Source organism: Caretta caretta, chromosome 18 (assembly GCF_965140235.1).
Source record: "Caretta caretta isolate rCarCar2 chromosome 18, rCarCar1.hap1, whole genome shotgun sequence".
Lineage (NCBI taxonomy): Eukaryota > Metazoa > Chordata > Testudines > Cheloniidae > Caretta > Caretta caretta.
The window spans coordinates 2,188,989-2,203,364 of record NC_134223.1 but is presented as its reverse complement, the minus strand read 5'-3'; positions in this window follow the sequence as shown (position 1 = coordinate 2,203,364).

Here is a 14,376-nt window from a genome sequence, read left to right as displayed (position 1 = left end):
ACACACACACCCCTTTTACACACATAAACATGCTCCCCAAACACCCCCAACATACACCCTTTACACATGCTCCACACACACATCCCAACACACACACCCCTTTTACACACCTATGCAAGCTCCCAGCACTCCCCTTTACACATGTACGCATGCTGCCCACCCCCCCCAACATCACCCTTTTACACATGTACACATGCGCTCTCTTACACACACACTCCCTTCCCAGTTGTATGTATGCTTACACACACAGACACACACAACTCCTTTTACACACATACGCAAGCACACTCTCACACACATGCCTCTTCAGATGTATGTTCCTACACATACACACCCCAATACGCACCACCCCTTTTACACAAGTACATGTGTGCTCTCTCACACACACCCCTTTACAGATGTGTGTATGCTTACACACACACGTGCCCTGACGCACACCCCTTTTACACACACACACATGCTCACACACACACACCAGCTCCTTCACCCAAATGCATGTGCTTCCTCCCACACACGCACTTTCACAGCCACTTTCATCTTGTGTCTTCGGGGCAACTGCACATGGCCAAACACACACACGGCACTGAGGCCGTGTCTGCTCACAGGGGTGCTTAGCAGGACCCTGCCTTTGGAACGACAGGTGAGCCAGGGAGGCAGTGACTGAAGGATTCTCCCAAAGCACCTGGTACAACGGGTGGCTTAGCCAGGCCGTGCAGACACAGCGGGGCTCCCGGGTGTTCAACCCAGCAGCCGGGGCTCTCCTCTCACTCATCACTTTAGTCTTTTGCTACAGCTCTGGCAGGCGGACTTCTTAGTGTGTGCACCGCATGCCTCAGGTGGCGCCTGACCGGGATTCATCGCTGAATTTGGTCCACTGGGCGGATCATTCGATTCCCAGGCTGGGCACTGACAGGGAGTGCGGCATGAACACTGATCCAGGCCCCCCAGGGATGGACTGAAAGGGGGCCTCTAGCTAATAGACTGGAGGAGCCCAGAGGGAAAGGCCCTCTTCCTCGCACCTGCCTCCTGGGGGCTTCAGCCAGCATCCAAACTGTGAAGGAGTACTTCCTTTTCTTTTTGCCAATACAGACTAACACACAGCTACTCTGACACCCAGCCAACCTGCGTGTCTCTAATGAGCAAGGCTTCACACTGCGCACACTTCCATCTCCCCAGGGCCAACCTTATGGGTGGGTGTCCACCCAGGGTGCTGTGGTTGCCGGGGGGGGGAGGGCACCAGGATCCAGAGGCAAGGAGTGGAGGAGTGGGGTGGGCTTGAGTGCGAGGCTGTGGAAGGGAGCTCAGGAAACTGTTGTGAAGGGGGAGGGAGGCAGCAGGGCTCTGGGAGGCAGTGGGGGCCAGAGGGGAAGGGTGGAGAGCCTGGGGGGGCAGCAGGGGCTGAAGCAATGGGGGGAGGTAGTGGGGACTGTGGCAATTGGGGAGGGCAGGCCTGGGAGGCAGCAGGGGCCAGGGGGGATTGAGGGGGAGGCAGCAGGGGCCAGGGCACCAAAAATTCACCCAGGGTGCCATTTTCCCTAAAGCCGGCCCTGCATCCTCCCCTGCCTGGGAGCCTGCAGGAGAGTTGACCCATGGCTGGGCAGGGTGTAGCAGGCTCTTCTCTACCAGCGGTTGCTCTGGCCCTGTGGTTGTCCACTTCCATGACTCAGTCTCTGACCAGGTCACTCCCAGGCATCAACAGCCCACGCGGACAGGGTCCCTCATGCTGCGGGTCATTAAGACAACGTTTCCCGCCCTCCGGGGCTCCTCTGCCGTCAGATCAGGACCCTGCAGCTCCTCCCTGGGGCTCTCAACAAAACCACAAACCACAATGGAAGCTACTTCTGCCCTCTCCCTTGGGCTTAAACGTAATCAATGTGGGTCCTGCCCAGCTCTCCGGTCCTCTGCAGAACGCTGCCTCCCTGGAGTCTTGTCTCTGCTCCCCCACTCCTGTCCACCTCCAAGGCCGCTGTTTGTGGGTTGGCCTCTCTCTGACCCAAATCAGGAGTCTCCTTCACCCCTGCTGCCCTCTCCCATCACGGCCCATCTCCAGGTGCCCTCTTCAGTCAAACACCTCCCTGGTTTCTTCCCTGGTGCTCTGTCAGGGCTCTCCACTGGAGCACGCTGCACCCCGGCTGCTTCTCTGTAGCTCTGGGTCCCACTCCCTATGCTCAGAGAGGGACTGCAGCATTTGTCCCTCTCCCCTGCAGCCCCCTCTAATCTGGGCCTCCTCCCTTTACAGAAGTTACCCAGCTCTCCCTAGTTGGACCTCATCTTTAATCAGGCCTGGCCCCCTCCAGGTGCAACCAAGTGTGTTCACTGGTCTCTCATGGCCACAGTAACCCTTACACCACCGGTGTGAGCAGACACTGCATTGCAGAGCCCTATGTAGGAGTGTTCCTGGGGAATCTGTGGGTGCTAAAGGCCTGCGGGACCATTTCCAGCATCTGAAGGGTGAGCCTTAGCATGCCACCTGGCATCTGAACAGGGTTAGTCTCCGAGACAATCCTAGGGACCACAGGGGAAGGGAAGAGCTGACTTTGGTGACAGGAGACAGGATGCTGGTTTGAAGCTGCCATGGGTTGGTCACAATAAAAAGCTGTGACTATTTGATGGCCTAGAGAAATGAGCTGGTGGATATCATCCCATCCCAGCCTCTCACCACTCCTGGAGCGAGAGCCGCCTCCTCTGCAGCTCTGGGTGCCTTGAGCAGTCTTAGCCACTGTCACTCTTTCCTCCTCTCCCAGTGCCTCTGAATTCCTATTCCTCTCTGCTTTGGTTACTAAGGAGCCCATCTGGGGACAGCTCCTCTGCACCGTGCAATTAGACTGCAAGCTCTTTGGGTCAGGGACTGTCTGTTTGTATAGCACCTGGCACAAGGGGTTCCTGGCTCAGGACTGGGGCTCCTGGGTGCTACAGTAATGTGAATTCCTAATAAATCACTTTTTTTCCCTCCTGGAGTCACTGCCAGAGGGTGAATTTCAGCCCCATGCAGAGAGCCAGAGCCAGCCCCAGCCCGAGGCACCATGAAGTCCCAGGTGGTGCAGAGCCCTCAGCACAGGGGTGAATTCCACCCACCAGCTGCCACTTCAGCTTTCAGGGCCCAATTCTGAGCTTGCATGATCAGCATGGTGCCCCACATACAGGAGGCAGGCGCTTGCCACCGGCAGCAGGGCAGGTTCTGCACCTGCATCCAGCCTGCACTCGCTGGCTGGACATGGTGCTAATGCACTGGGCACTGATTTTCAGATGGGGCTGGCGCTGCTGCGGGATGCGAGTCCTGCTGGCAGGTAACAGGCTAGCCCATCCATCTGCGGCATCCCAGCCAATCGCTCTGGCAAGAAGGATCAGTTGGATAAAAGCTTTTACTTTGCCAAATGCTCTGGCCGTAATTACATTTCATCACATTCTCATTTGTGCTGATGAATTACCTTATGACTAACTCATGATTAATTAATCCCAGGGAGGGGAACATGCCTTTATTAACTAAACTTTCCAGTTCACTTCCAGGCACTCTGGACACATTCCATCAGTTAGGGAGTAAGGGGATGTTTGTTGTTAGCTAACAGATACCGCAATGAATCTCCTGTGATGGGGCTGGCTGAGCTGATGGCTTGTTGGGGCTTCCCCCAGCCTGAGATGGCAGCCACCCATGTGCTGCATGGACAAAAAGCAACCGGTCGTTTCAGGACAAAAGGAACAAGATGAAACAGGATGAGTGATGATGTTGCAGAGGAACAGCTGCCAGGTGTGGAGCTGACTCCAGAGATGCCAAGGGGACTTGCCAGAACCGAGAATAGACCTGAGAGGAACAGGAAGTGCAGGCTCCTTGCTGAATCAGTCTCATTTTGTGGATTGGAGCTTAGACAGACAGACAGACATATGAGCACAGATGGGTGTGGATGGGGAGATAGAAACACAGATCCTTTTCAATAATGTAGACAGACTCCGTATCACTTTTCATGGTCCTTTGTTCCCTCAGGAGTCCTATTCTCCATCTTCTCCCAAGGCACAGAGCAAGGGTCTCTCATACCCAATAAAGATTTACTGTCATCACCAGGTGTATTACAGATGGCAAACCTGAAGCCCAAAACCTTCTTTTCCACTGCTATCATGTTACCACTGCCTGTCCCAAAGGACTGGTAGCACTGATGGCAAGTGTTTGGCAGACAAGTCTAGTGTAGACACAGCCAGAGAGGTTCAAGGACTTTTCCAAGGTTACACAGTGAGTCAGTGGCGAGGTCAATTAAGGCATCTGGGGCCAATTATGATCTTTCCAGAAGGCAGGGAAGACAGCTAGGTTGATTGGGACACCTGAAGCCAATCAGGGGCTGGCTGAAACTAGTTAAAAGCCTCCCAGTTAGTCAGGTGGGCACACATGTCAGGAGTTGTAGGAGGAAGCTGTGCTCTTGGAGGAACTAAGCAGTACAAACCATATCAGGCACAAAGAAGGAGGTCCTGAGGTAAGGGTGAAGTAGATATTGAGGAATTGGGGGCTGCTGTGGGGAAGTGGCCTAGGGAATTTTACATGTCCTATTTCCAAAAAGTCAGCTACCATAGCTGCTACTATTAGGGTCCCTGGGCTGAAGTCCAGAGTAGAGCATGGGCCCGAGCTCCCCCGCTCCCCTCCCCAATTAGTCACTGAGACTGGGAGACAACAGAGACTTGCTGGCTTAGATGAAAATGGCTCAGTAGGCTGTGACCCTTGCCTCTAGAGAGAGAAGGGCTACGTGGAGGGTCACAGTGAGCCTCTGAGGCTAGCGAAATCTGCCAGGAAGTGTGGGACCCACTGAGACAAGGACAGAGATTTGTCACCTGGGTTATATATTCTTCAGCATTTTGCCCAAACAAATTTTAAATTACTTAAGCAATGGGGCTCCCATCCCTTCCCTGGGAGAGACTATTCCACAGCCTAATAGCTCTCAAAGTTATTCTGATAAGGATAAGATATGAATAAGACAGACTCTTCTCTGGGCAAAAATTACATTGGGGAAGAAATCTACTAGAGTTTCCCCTGGGATAGTGCTTGGGGTGTGCTAGAGACCGCCGGGATCTCATTTGGATATGGATTGAGCCCGCTTTAATGTTTCTAATGAAGTAAATACTAATGGGAATTGTGTGATCATGGGAGACTTTAACTTCCCAGATATAGACTGGAGGACAAGTGCTAGTAATAATAATAGGGCTCAGATTTTCCTGGATGCGATAGCTGATGGATTCCTTCACCAAGGAGTTGCTGAACCAACAAGAGGGGATGCCATTTTAAATTTGGTTTTGGTGAGTAGTGAGGACCTCATAGAAGAAATGGTTGTAGGGGACAACCCTGGTTCGAGCGATCATGAGCTAATTCAGTTCAAACTAAATGGAAGGATAAACAAAAATAGATCTGTGACTAGGATTTTTGATTTCAAAAGGGCTAACTTTAAAAAATTAAGGAAATTAGTTAGGGAAGTGGATTGGACTGAAGAACTTGTGGATCTAAAGGTGGAGGAGGCCTGGAATTACTTCAAGTCTTTACTTTTTTGCGAACAGGGACCGCTAACAGGGAGTTTCGAGAGGGAGTTTGGAAAGGGGGCGAGGTACACTTGCCATTCTTTAAAACCTTTAAACTAAACTATAATCAAAACTTACTGATTTAAACAAAAACCCTATCATTAACCTAGGTAACGGTAGGAGAAAATGCAGGCAGAAGCCCAGCAGCAGAGTGGGGGCTATCCAGTTTATTGCACTCAGAGTAGCATGTATGATTACCTGCCCTGTGGGCTGGTGGCGTATGTGTGCATTCGGTGCAAGGAGCTCCTGGCCCTCAGAGATCACGTGCAGGCTTTGGAGACCAGGGTGGCAGAACTGGAGGAGCTAAGGGAGGCAGAGAGGTGTGTTGATGAGGCTTTCCAGGACACTGTAGATTTGTCCCAACTCTGGTCAGACAGCCCCTGCGCTGTTAAGGAGGATGAAAGGCCCAGAGAAGGAGAGCAGAGGGAAGCCTTCCCATAGTTGGGACCCTCCTTCCAGGTGATGTTGGGGTATCCTCTCGTAGTGAGGTTACCTCTCCGGGGGAGGGAACTCCAGTCATTAGGAAAAGACAGGTGTTAGTAATGGAAGATTCAACCATTAGAAACACAGATAGCTGGGTTTGTAATGACAGGGAGAACCGTATGGTGACTTGCCTGCCTGGTGTGAAGGTTGCGGATCTCTCGAGGCATCGAGATAGACTTATATGTAGTGCTGGGGAGGAGCTGGTGGTTGTGGTACATGTCAGTACCAATGACATAGGGAAGGGTAGGAGACACATCCTGGAGGCCAAATTTAGGCTGCTAGGAAAGAGACTGAAATCCAGGACCTCTATGGTGGCATTCTCAGAAATGCTTCCAGTTCCAGGCGCAGGGCCAGGTGGGCAGAGCTTCAGAGTCTCAATGCGTGGATGAGATGATGGTGTAGATATGAGGGGTTTACATTTATTAGGAACTGGGGAAACTTTTGGGATAGAAGGAGCCTATACTGGAAGGATGGGCTTCACCTCAACCAAAGTGGATCCAGACTGCTGGCACTAAACATTAAAAAGGTTTTTAAACTAAGAGATGGGGAAAGCCGATCGCTGCAGAGGCGCATGTGGATCAGACAGAGACTTCTCTTAGAGGAGAGTCTAGTGAGAGAGATTCTCCAGATTTTAGTCAGGAGGAGAGGATGGAAGAGGATAAAGTATGGGCCAGATCAGACGAGAAACATTCACATAAAGAATCTGACACATCAGAAAAGGGCAGACAAATAAACAGTGACAAGTTTTTAAAGTGCTTGTACACAAATGCTAGAAGTCTAAATGATAAGATGGGTGAACTAGAGTGCCTCGTGTTAAAGGAGGATATTGACTTAATAGGAATCACAGAAACCTGGTGGAGTGAGGACAATCAATGGGACACAATCATTCCGGGATACAAAATATATCGGAAAGACAGATCAGGTCGTGCGGGGGTGGGGAGTGGCACTATAAGTGAAAGAAAATGTAGAATCAAATGAAATAAAAATCTTAAATGAATCCACATGTTCCATAGAATCCCTATGGATTGTAATTCCATGCTCTAATAAGAATATAACTGTAGGGATCTATTATCGACCACCTGCCCAAGACAGTGATAGTGATGATGAAATGCTAAGGGAGATTAGAGAGGCTATCAAAATAAAGAACTCAATAATAGGGGGGGGATTTCAATTATCCCCATATTGACTGAGTACATGTCACTTCAGGAAGAAATGCAGAGACAAAATTTCTCGATACTTTAAATGACTGCTTCTTGGAGCAGCTGATCCAGGAACCCCCAAGGGGAGAGGCAACTCTCGATCTAGTCCAGAGTGGAGCACAGGATCTGGTCCAAAAGGTAACTAAAACAGGACTGCTTGGAAACAGTGACCACAGTATAATAACATTTAACATTCCTGTGGTGGGAAGAACACCTCAACAGCCCAACACTGTGGCATTTAATTTCAGAAAGGGGAACTATGCAAAAATGAGGAGCTTAGTTAAACAGAAATTAAAAGGTACAGTGACCAGAGTGAAATCCCTGCAAACTGCATGGATGCTTTTCAAAGACTCCATAATAGAGGCTCAGCTTAAATGTATACCCAAAATAAAAAAACACAGTAAAAGAACTATAAAAGAGCTACCATGGCTTAACAACCATGTAAAAGAAGCAGTGAGAGATAAAAAGGCATCTTTTAAAAAGTGGAAGTCAAATCCTAGTGAGGTAAATAGAAAGGAGCATAAACACTGCAAAATTAAGTGTAAAAATACAATAAGAAAAGCAAAAAAGGAGTTTGAAGAACAGCTAGCCAAAAACTCAAAAGGTAATAACAAAATGTTTAAGTACATCAGAAGCAGGAAGCCTGCAACCAGTGGGGCCCCTGGACGATCAAGATACAAAAGGAGCACTTAGAGATGATAAAGTCATCGCAGAGAAACTAAATGAATTCTTTGCTTCAGTCTTCATGGCTGAGGATGTTAGAGAGATTCCCAAACCTGAGCCGTCTTTTGTAGGTGACAAATCTGCGGAATTGTCACAGATTGAAGTGTCATGAGAGGAGATTTTGGAATTAATTGAGAAACTTAACAGTCACAAGTCACCGGGACCAGATGTCATTCACCCAAGAGTTCTGAAAGAACTCAAATGTGAAATTGCAGAACTATTAACTATGGTTTATAACCTGTCCTTTAAATCAGCTGCTGTACCCAATGCCTGGAAGATAGCTAATGTAACGCCAATATTTAAGAAGGGCTCTAGAGGTGATCCTGGCAATTACAGACCAGTAAGTCTAATGCCAGTACCAGGCAAATCAGTTGAAACAACAGTAAAGAATAAAATTGTCAGACACATAGAAGAACATAAATTGTTGTGCAAAAGTCAACATGGTTTCTGTAAAGGGAGATTGTGTCTTCCTGATCTATTAGAGTTCTTTGAGGGGGTCAACAAACATGTGGACAAGGGGGATCCAGTGGACACAGTGTACTTAGATTTCCAGAAAGCCTTTGACAAGGTCCATCACCAAAGGCTCTTACATGAATTAAGTTGTCATGGGATAAGAGGGAAGATCCTTTCATGGATTGAGAACTGGTTAAAAGGGTCAGTCCTAGGACCAATCCTATTCAACCTATTCATAAATGACCTGGAGAAAGGGGTAAACAGTGAGGTGGCAAAGTTTGCAGATGATACTAAACTGCTCAAGATAGTCAAGACCAAAGCAGACTGTGAAGAACTTCAAAAAGATCTCACAAAACTAAGTGACTGGGCAACAAAATGGCAAATGAAATTTAATGTGGTGTGACAAAGCTCTGTCCTTGCCTCCGTGGGTCCCACGTTTCCTGGCGGATTTCGCTAGCCTCAGAGGCTCACTGTGACCCTCCATGTAACCCTCCTCTCTTTAGAGAAAAGGGTCACAGTCTACTGAGCCATTTTCATCATAAGCCAGTGAGGGAGGTGAGGAGAAGTTATCCTTCCTTGCACAGTCTCTGTTGTCTCCCAGTCTCAGTGATTAATCAGGGGGCAAAGGTGGGGGAGGGGGGGAGCCCGGGCCCACCCTCTACTCCGGGCTCCAGCCCAGGGACCCTAATAGTATCAGCTATGGTAGCTGACCTTTTAGAAACATGACATGTACAATTCCCTGGGCTACTTCCCCCACAGCAGCCCTCACTTCCTCAATCTCCACTTTACCCTTACCTCAGGGCCTCCTTCCTTGTGCCTGATATGGTGTGTACTACTCAGCCTCTCCAACAGCGTAACTTCCTCCCACAGCTCCTGACATGCACCCCCACCTGACTGACTGGGAGGCCTTTAACTAGTTTCAGCCAGCCCCTGATTGGCTTCAGGCTTCAACCTAGCCTTCTCCCTGCCTTCTGGAAAGTTCTTAATTGGCTCCAGGTGTCTTAATTGACCTGGAGCAGCTGCCATTTCACTTATCCTAGTACCAGGCATTTGTTTAGCCTGGAGCTAATATATCTATCTCCCACTACTTTTCCATAGCCATCTGGCCTTGCCCAGTCACAGTGGATAAATGTAAAGTAATGCACATTGGAAAAAATAACCCCAACTATACATACAATACGATGGGGGGTAATTTAGCTACAACTAATCAGGAGAAAGATCTTGGAGTCATCATGGATAGTTCTCTGAAGACCATGCAGTGTGCAGCAGCAGTCAAAAAAGCAAACGGGATGTTAGGAATCATTAAAAAAGGGAGAGAGATTAAGACGGATTATTGCCCTTATATAAATCCATGGTACACCCACATCTTGAATACTGCATACAGATGTAGTCCCCTCATCTCAAAAAAGATATACTGGCATTAGAAAAGGTTCAGAAAAGGGTAATTCACATGATTAGGGGGTTGGAATGGGTCCCATATGAGGCGAGATTAAAGAGGCTAGGACTTTTCAGCTTGGAAAAGAGGAGACTAAGGGGGGATATGATAGAGGTATATAAAATCATGCTTGGTGTGGAGAAAGTGAACAAGGAAAAGTTATTTACTTGTTCCCATAATATAAGAACTAGGGGCCACCAAAAGAAATTAATTGGCAGCAGGTTTAAAACAAATAAAAGGAAGTTCTTCTTCACTCAGGGCACAGTCAACCTGTGGAACTCCTTGCCTGAGGAGGTTGTGAAGGCTAGGACTATAACAGGGTTTAAAAGAGAACTGGATAAATTCATGGAGGTTAAGTCCATTAATGGCTATTAGCCAGGATGGGTAAGGAATGGTGTCCCTAGCCTCTGTTTGTCAGAGGGTGGAGATGGATGGCAGGAGAGAGATAACTAGATCATTACCTGTTAGGTTCACTCCCTCTGGGGCACCCGGTATTGGCCACTGTTGGTAGACAGGATACTGGGCTGGATGGACCTTTGGTCTGACCCAGTATGGCCACTCTTATGTTCTTATGTTCTTAAGTCATAGCTGCAGAAGCTATCAGAAGCCTGCATCCCAAGAAAGGGGAAAAAATTCATAGGCAGGAGTTGTAGACCAAGCTGGATGAGCAAGCATCTCAGAGAGGTGATTAAGAAAAAGCAGAAAGCCTACAGGGAGTGGAAGATGGGTGAGATCAGCAAGGAAAGCTACCTTATTGAGGTCAGAACATGTAGGGATAAAGTGAGAGAGGCTAAAAGTCAAGTAGAGTTGGATCTTGCAAAGGGAATTAAAACCAATAGTAAAAGGTTCTATATCCATATAAATAAGAAGAAAACAAAGGAAGAAGAAGTGGGACCGCTAAACACTGAGGATGGAGTGGAGGTTAAGGATAATCTAGGCATGGCCCAATATCTAAACAAATACTTTGCCTCAGTCTATAATGAGGCTCTTAGAGATAATGGTAGCATGACAAATGGGAATGAGGATATGGAGGTAGATATTACCACATCCGAGGTAGAAGCCAAACTTGAACAGTTTAATGGGACCAAATCAGGGGGCCCAGATAATCTTCATCCAAGAATATTAAAGGAACTGGCACATAAAATTGCAAGCCCATTAACAAAAAATGTTAATGAATCTGTAAACTCAGAGGTTGTACCTTATGATTGGAGAATTGCTAACATAGTTCCTATTTGTAAGAAAGGGGAAAACAGTGATCCAGGTAACTACAGGCCTGTTAGTTTGACATCTGTAGTATGCAAGGTCTTGGAAAAAAATTTGAAGGAGAAAGTAGTTAAGGACATTGAGGTCAATGGTAATTGGGACAAAATACAACATGGTTTTACAAAAGGTAGATTGCGTCAAACCAACCTGATCTCCTTCTTTGAGAAAGTAACAGATTTTTTAGACAAAAGAAACACAGTGGATCTAATTTACCTCGATTTCAGTAAGGCATTTGATACGGTTCTACAGGGGGACTTATTAGCTAAATTGGAAAAGATGGGGATCAATATGAAACTTGAAAGGTGGACAAGGAACTAGTTAAAGGGGAGACTACAATGGCTCACACTGAAAGATGAACTGTCAGGCTGGAAGGAGGTTACCAGTGGAGTTCCTCAGGGATCTGTTTTGGTACCAATCTTATTTAATCTTTTTATTACTGACCTTGGCACAAAAAGCGGGAATGTGCTAATAAAGTTTGCAGATGACACAAAGCTGGGAGGTATTGCCAATTTAGAGAAGGACCGGGATATCATTACAGGAAGATCTGGATGACCTTGTAAACTGGAGTAATAGTAATAGTATGAAATTTAATAGTGAGAAGTGCAAGATCATGCATTTAGGGATTAATAACAAGAATTTTTGTTATAAACTGGGGACGCATCACTTGGAAGTAACAGAGGAGGAGAAGGACCTCGGAGTATTGGTTGATCACAGGATGACTATGAGCCACCAATGTGATATGGCTGTGAAAAAGCTAAAGCAGTCTTGGGATGCATCAGGTGAAGTATTTCCAGTAGGGATAAGGAGGTACCGTTATACAACGCACTGGTGAGACCTCATCTGGAATACTGTGTGCAGTTCTGGTGTCCCATGTTTAAGAAAGATTAATTCAAACTGGAACAGGTACAGAGAAGGGCTACTAGGATGATCCGAGGGATGGAAAACCTGTCTTATGAAAGGCGACTCAAAGAGCTTGGCTTGTTTAGCCTAACCAAAAGAAGGCTGAGAGGAGATATGATTGCTCTCTATAAATATATCAGAGGGATAACTACCATGGCGGGAGAAGAATTATTTAAGCTCCGTACCAATGTGGACACAAGAACAAATGGATATAAATTGGCCATCAGGAAGCTTAGACTTGAAATTAGACAAAGGTTTCTAACCATCAGAGGAGTGAAGTTCTGGAGCAGCCTTCCAAGGGAAGCAGTGGGGGCAAAAGACATATCTGGCTTCAAGACTAAGCTTGATAAGTTTATGGAAGGAATGATGATGGGATAGCCTAATTCTGGCAACTAATTGATCTTCAACTATTAGCGGTAGATATGCCCAATGGCCTGTGATGGGATGTTAGATGGGGTGGGATCTGACTTACTACAGAGAATTCTTTCCTGGGTGTCTGGCTGGTGAGTCTTGCCCACATGCTCAGGGTTTAGCTGATCGCCATATTTGGGGTCGGGAAGGAATTTTCCTCCATGGCAGATTGGCAGAGGCCATGGGGGTTTTTCGCCTCCCTCTGCAGTGTGGGGCAAGGGTCACTTGCTGGAGGATTCTCTGCACCTTGAAGTTTTTAAACCATGATTTGAGGACTTCAATAGCTCAGACATAGTTTAGGGGTTTGTTACAGGAGTGGGTGGGTGAGATTCTGTGGCCTGTGTTGTGCAGGAGGTCAGACTAGACTATCGTAATGGTTCCTTCTGACCTTAAAGTCTATGATTCTATGATATTCAGCTGCATTTTCCCATACACCATTTCAGCCATTGCTCCTAGAGAAGAATGAGGACTGGATGGGCCCTCTGGGGCAGCCTCCCATCACTCCCCCTGCACCCCTGCAGGACTGATCTCAACACCTGGGAACAACCCCAGTGGATGGGTGGGTCTCTCTCTTCGCTGACCTCACACTTGGCAAGGCAACTCACATCCTTTCATTTTCCACTCCATGCATCTGATGAAGTGGGTTCTAGCCCACAAAAGCTTATGCCCAAATAAATTTGTTAGTCTCTAAGGTGCCACAAGGACTCCTTGTTGTTTTTGCTGATACAGACTAACATGGCTACCACTCTGAAACCTGTCTTCGCTGTGGTTCTTTCCATCAGCTTCCCGTTGGCAGCTTGTTCCATTGCTGAGCTGCTCCTGGATTTACAGCTCTTTCTCATAGTGGTGAAGCTAAGTTTTCCCTACTGCAGTATCAGGTCATTACTTCTTGTTCTGTCCACACTGAGTAATGCAAATAATTGATCCCTCTCCTCTTTCTAACATCCCTCTGCTCCTCTGCACACAATAATCATCTCTCCCCTGAGCCACCGCTCCTCTTTAGGCATTCACGTGGTGTTGCTCCATGGTCAGACTCCTCCATCACCAAGATCGATGCCGCTGGAACCACGTCAGAGGGACGGGGAGTGTCTGGGGTGAATCGCCAATAAATCAGCCATTGCTTCCCTCACTGCACTCCCAGCTACAGCAAGAATGTGGCTGGTCTCCTGGCTGGGAAGGAATCCACTGTGAACAGGACTATCTGACTCCTGCCCCATGGACAGAGCCAGTTGCTATGGGAGCGGGAAATCTCAGTGATCCATGAAAGCGGCTCTCTGCGTAAATGGGGGCAGAACTCCTGAGCTTTAACATCACTTCTGAGACTTTCTGGAGAGCACACTATCACTTGTGCCCCAGCGCACGGTGGGCTCTTTAACATGAGCCACCAGCCACTTGAATGAGACCTTTAAACTCATTACACTTGTGGCCCCAAGCAGGATGTAATCCCACATCCCCATTGGTGACTGGCTTGCACCCTAACCAAGGGCTGCCACTTAGCCTTGTAGCAGTAGACTTAAAAAGCGCTTTAGTACTCCTGGCGATCGTGCCTCAAACACACTGGCTGTTTCTGGGTTACATAGCCCACGCCAAGAGCTGACTCTTACCCCAGGATCACCAGCCCAGAGCATTCAAAAGAAAAAATCGTGAGATCTGGGAAAGTAAGAACGGTGCAGCTCTTTCCTTTTGCCTTCTGCCTTTGGAGCCTCGTGGACAAACTCAGGTCACATTTTCTCTTTGCTCCCCAACCATTAGAGTGAAACTTTTTTTTTAATTAAATGAAAACTGGGATTCTTACACAATCCCAGGAGCTGGGGCTTTACAAAAAATACCAAATATTGTGATACTTATAATAAACTCATGAGAGTCAGCAACACTGCTTGCCACTATGAATAGCTATTTAAATGCCATACTCTCTCTTTCGGGGCATAGATGCTTGCTAATCTGTTACTCTGTTTGCTA